This window comes from Sinocyclocheilus rhinocerous, unplaced genomic scaffold, assembly GCF_001515625.1.
Source record: "Sinocyclocheilus rhinocerous isolate Xijiao unplaced genomic scaffold, SAMN03320098_v1.1 scaffold358, whole genome shotgun sequence".
Taxonomy (NCBI): domain Eukaryota; kingdom Metazoa; phylum Chordata; class Actinopteri; order Cypriniformes; family Cyprinidae; genus Sinocyclocheilus; species Sinocyclocheilus rhinocerous.
The window spans coordinates 889,949-895,927 of record NW_015650700.1 but is presented as its reverse complement, the minus strand read 5'-3'; positions in this window follow the sequence as shown (position 1 = coordinate 895,927).

Sequence of the window (5,979 nt, the reverse complement as noted above, 5' to 3'; positions counted from 1 at the left end):
TTATCAAATATTTTTGTTGTATAGATTTGATGCTTAGTTATAATGTGAGTTTACTTTTGTGAAGTTATGCTCAGTAATGTTCCAGTGTGCTGTAAAATAAAATATTAATCTTTTTGTTTCAAGTTGAAAGTTGTTTGCTAATGTAGCGTAACAACAATAAAATTTATTTAACCAGAAAATACTAACTTGTTCTGTGTGTGCAATAATAAACAATCAATCAATAAATAAATAATTATTGTGTCCATTTTACATTAAAGTTCACTTTGCTTTGAGTGGGGCAGGGTAATTGCTGTTGCTCCACTCCATACCTGGCTCAAAGCCCCATTAACTCAGCAGTGTGAATCTGTCTTCTGCATCATAATATTCTTTCCATCCCCAAGTATAAGACGAATGATTATTAAATACTCAAATAGCACAACACACTTGTAACCCAAAAGAACCCTTCCAAAAGAGTAAATGAGTCGCCAAATGGCCAAAACTAGTTCTGAGTGGCAGAAACGAAAGGACTTGATGGCTTAAATAGTGCCAGGGAACACAAAAGATTGGCAAGTGTCAAAACTACCAAGAAGAACTATCCTATAATATGCAGAACTTGCTAGTTTCATTGTGCATAGGCATCATGACAAGCTATGATCTATGTATAAATGTGGTTACATGCCATATTACAGGATACGTTAAGAGAGCTATAGATGTATGAACTCTCCAAGCTTTCGAATAATGACCCTTGACTGCTGTGAAAGTAACGGTTTGTTTATATCAACACAGTGTTATCCTGTCTGGCACTAATATTTGTAATGACATAATTGTGAAGCAATAATACACTGGAAACTACTTGAATGACAAATATTTTCCTAGAACAAAACTGGCTTTTTGCTTTGCGCAACAGCCGTTTCTCAGACTACGTGACGGAGTCTCAGGCTTGTCTTCCAGTAGTGTTCCGTTGCCTTCTCTCTGTGCACGAGACCGTACACACTCATACGGCTAGATGGTGTTCCCTCTCAAAACATTTCACCAATTCCTTCCATGGAAATTCTTATTGCCTCTGTCCCTCCGTCTCTCTGTCAGCATAATCACTTGTTGCTGCTATACACACCACACTAATCTCGCAGACACACCGCAGAAGTGATCATGTTAATTGCCGTTTATTGCATGGAATTATAAACCATTACAGTGCTACCGACATAGCCTGCCAAAACAAAGAGAGCTCATTTATGTTCAAACGTTCAAAGTGGTTCAACTAAAACAAAGCAGACTGTATTATGTATTGTTTTAATGGTATGAAATGTCTTTCTTATACTATTAAGCAAAAATTACCTTAGATTAGGTCTTTTAATGAGCGCACATAATTTTTTATAAAGGAAGGAAACAATGCTACATGTTGATATAGGCAATAAACACTTTTGCTGAACTGCATGAAGGTCTGTTTTACTTGGTATGGTCTATTTTTTTATTCCGTACAGTAAATTCTCTTTCTTCAGAAAACCTTCTTTATTATGAATGACATGGTATACTTTTGAAACGTTCTGTGTTTCTAGCATGCTTGTCAGTGTTTTCCACAATTTCCTCATTTGATAATAGTTGGCTGGAGCATTCCAAACTACTTAACCACACTGCAGTTCATCAAGCTTGCAATGACACCTCACTGCTGATTTTTTTCCCCACTCAGGAAACAAACATAGCCCTCACTTCATGGTTGTGCCTTTGTTGCTATTTTCCAAACCCAACAGAATATGAAGTATTAAGAGTCCAGCTGTAGCCCTGCGGGACCATACCCATTACTTACAGCAGGATTCCCCCAGTATTCCAATTGTTAATGCATCAATTATGGCCAGGGGATTCCCAGATGCAGCAGTTGTCAAGCTAGAAACTGGTCTGGCATGTGATTATCAGCAGGTGGGCTTAGTCTGCATTGTGTTTCCTAAAGAATTGGCTAAAGTTGAGGACCTCGACCAAGTCCAGATCAAATTTTCTTCACTTGAGGGTTTGATTACATTGAGGGTGTTGAATAAGGAGACATGCTTAATGTGCTTCCTGCGAAGCTTATGTGGGTTTGAAGAACATGCTGACAGTGATGAGAATGAATCCAAGAAGATGTGGGCGTATACTTCTCAGAATTACAGATGTTGGAATCTCTGTAGCTCTGTGGGTGTAAAGAACAGAGCTTGATCATTCCAGACCTACCTACCAAATTTAAAAGGAATCGTTCACCTATCAACAGTCATTATTCACTCTTCCTCATGCTGTTCCAAACCTGTATGACTTTTATCCTGCTGTGCAAATTTGGGTTAACTATTTATGAACTATATAAGGTCATTATGCATGCTTTGAGTGGGGCAGGGTAATTGCTGTTGCTCCACTCCATACCTGGCTCAAAGCCCCATTAACTCAGCAGTGTGAATCTGTCTTCTGCATCATAATATTCTTTCCATCCCCAAGTATAAGACGAATGATTATTAAATACTCAAATAGCACAACACACTTGTAACCCAAAAGAACCCTTCCAAAAGAGTAAATGAGTCGCCAAATGGCCAAAACTAGTTCTGAGTGGCAGAAACGAAAGGACTTGATGGCTTAAATAGTGCCAGGGAACACAAAAGATTGGCAAGTGTCAAAACTACCAAGAAGAACTATCCTATAATATGCAGAACTTGCTAGTTTCATTGTGCATAGGCATCATGACAAGCTATGATCTATGTATAAATGTGGTTACATGCCATATTACAGGATACGTTAAGAGAGCTATAGATGTATGAACTCTCCAAGCTTTCGAATAATGACCCTTGACTGCTGTGAAAGTAACGGTTTGTTTATATCAACACATTGTTATCCTGTCTGGCACTAATATTTGTAATGACATAATTGTGAAGCAATAATACACTGGAAACTACTTGAATGACAAATATTTTCCTAGAACAAAACTGGCTTTTTGCTTTGCGCAACAGCCGTTTCTCAGACTACGTGACGGAGTCTCAGGCTTGTCTTCCAGTAGTGTTCCGTTGCCTTCTCTCTGTGCATGAGACCGTACTCGCTCATATGGCTAGATGGTGTTCCCTCTCAAAACATTTCACCAATTCCTTCCATGGAAATTCTTATTGCCTCTGTCCCTCCGTCTCTCTGTCAGCATAATCACTTGTTGCTGCTATACACACCACACTAATCTCGCAGACACACCGCAGAAGTGATCATGTTAATTGCCGTTTATTGCATGGAATTATAAACCATTACAGTGCTACCGACATAGCCTGCCAAAACAAAGAGAGCTCATTTATGTTCAAACGTTCAAAGTGGTTCAACTAAAACAAAGCAGACTGTATTATGTATTGTTTTAATGGTATGAAATGTCTTTCTTATACTATTAAGCAAAAATTACCTTAGATTAGGTCTTTTAATGAGCGCACATAATTTTTTATAAAGGAAGGAAACAATGCTACATGTTGATATAGGCAATAAACACTTTTGCTGAACTGCATGAAGGTCTGTTTTACTTGGTATGGTCTATTTTTTTATTCCGTACAGTAAATTCTCTTTCTTCAGAAAACCTTCTTTATTATGAATGACATGGTATACTTTTGAAACGTTCTGTGTTTCTAGCATGCTTGTCAGTGTTTTCCACAATTTCCTCATTTGATAATAGTTGGCTGGAGCATTCCAAACTACTTAACCACACTGCAGTTCATCAAGCTTGCAATGACACCTCACTGCTGATTTTTTTCCCCACTCAGGAAACAAACATAGCCCTCACTTCATGGTTGTGCCTTTGTTGCTATTTTCCAAACCCAACAGAATATGAAGTATTAAGAGTCCAGCTGTAGCCCTGCGGGACCATACCCATTACTTACAGCAGGATTCCCCCAGTATTCCAATTGTTAATGCATCAATTATGGCCAGGGGATTCCCAGATGCAGCAGTTGTCAAGCTAGAAACTGGTCTGGCATGTGATTATCAGCAGGTGGGCTTAGTCTGCATTGTGTTTCCTAAAGAATTGGCTGAAGTTGAGGACCTCGACCAAGTCCAGATCAAATTTTCTTCACTTGAGGGTTTGATTACATTGAGGGTGTTGAATAAGGAGACATGCTTAATGTGCTTCCTGCGAAGCTTATGTGGGTTTGAAGAACATGCTGACAGTGATGAGAATGAATCCAAGAAGATGTGGGCGTATACTTCTCAGAATTACAGATGTTGGAATCTCTGTAGCTCTGTGGGTGTAAAGAACAGAGCTTGATCATTCCAGACCTACCTACCAAATTTAAAAGGAATCGTTCACCTATCAACAGTCATTATTCACTCTTCCTCATGCTGTTCCAAACCTGTATGACTTTTATCCTGCTGTGCAAATTTGGGTTAACTATTTATGAACTATATAAGGTCATTATGCATTAGATTCCTTATGCTGGGTACACACCATAAGATAATCGGGCTGATTTTGGGCCGATTTCTCCCCTTCCGACAATCCTAGGTAATGTCCCGATTATCTCGATGGTTCTAAAGATTATCTTATCAGATTTTCCTGTGGTGTGAGGCAATGGTGTAGTCTAGTTTTTTGTAGTGAGTATACTGTGATTTTTCCCTCCCAGCCTCATACTCACCCGTCCCAGAGCAGCACCTCATAAGCACCACCACACTCACTAAACAGGGACTAAATGCTTACTTTGATTTTTAGGAGCACTTGTGCTGCTAATTTGAAAAAAATTAAAAATTAAAAAAATTAGGAGCATAGAAAAAAAATTCAGGAACACCTTCTGAACAATAACAAAAATTAGCCTTCCCATTACGAAGTAATATTGGACTCCTTAAAGTGATCTACAGGGGCATTTTTTTTCTAACTTTATATATTGTGACGAGTCGGCTGCCTCCCCCTAATTGTCAGCATCACCCCATCCCTTAATCGCCGCCCTTCGCCAGGCTCCCGACGGGAGTGGGTGCGTGGGAGAGGAGGGGCGCGGAAATAGCCAGGGCTGGCGGCGTGTGATGGGGCACACCTGAAGGGAAAGGAGCCTCATCACCGCCGCTGTGCTGATTTTGGGCCGATTTCTCCCCTTCCGACAATCCTAGGTAATGTCCCGATTATCTCGATGGTTCTAAAGATTATCTTATCAGATTTTCCTGTGGTGTGAGGCAATGGTGTAGTCTAGTTTTTTGTAGTGAGTATACTGTGATTTTTCCCTCCCAGCCTCATACTCACCCGTCCCAGAGCAGCACCTCATAAGCACCACCACACTCACTAAACAGGGACTAAATGCTTACTTTGATTTTTAGGAGCACTTGTGCTGCTAATTTGAAAAAAATTAAAAATTAAAAAAATTAGGAGCATAGAAAAAAAATTCAGGAACACCTTCTGAACAATAACAAAAATTAGCCTTCCCATTACGAAGTAATATTGGACTCCTTAAAGTGATCTACAGGGGCATTTTTTTTCTAACTTACCTGGACCCTTCCTTCTCGAACACTGCCCCACCTTCACTAACCCCGTAGTACGACGAGGACACCAGACCCCCTGTTTATTTTGGACACTTTATTCCCTTTTCTGGACGCTATGTTTTATTTTCTGTAAATAAAAGCCTCTCCGAGGCCTGATGCCACACCCACTGTGTCTGTCGTTTGCTCCTCCCGTGACAATTGGTCGAGAATGCGGGCAAGGCGGAGCCTAGACAGCACAGTTGGGGAACACCTGATGAAGTCATCCCCTCTCGCTCGCAAAAGCTAGTGAAGACCCGGACTGGGACGGAGGGACGACGGAGACGGCCTCCCAGCCACAAAAGGGGTAAGTGACGTTTCTTCTATTGTCATTTACCCTGTGGTTGGTTGAGGCTGTCGACTAAAACCCGGTTTCTCTGTCCCTGTTCCGGCGCGGTGCGAGAGGGAGAACTGCCCGGAGAGGAATCCCCGCCCCGCCCACTCCGACCGCTTGGAGCCTGGTTGAGGATGGTAGCACTCCCGTGTGGGCGGCGGCCTGATGACGGGGATGTCGCTTGGGGGGGG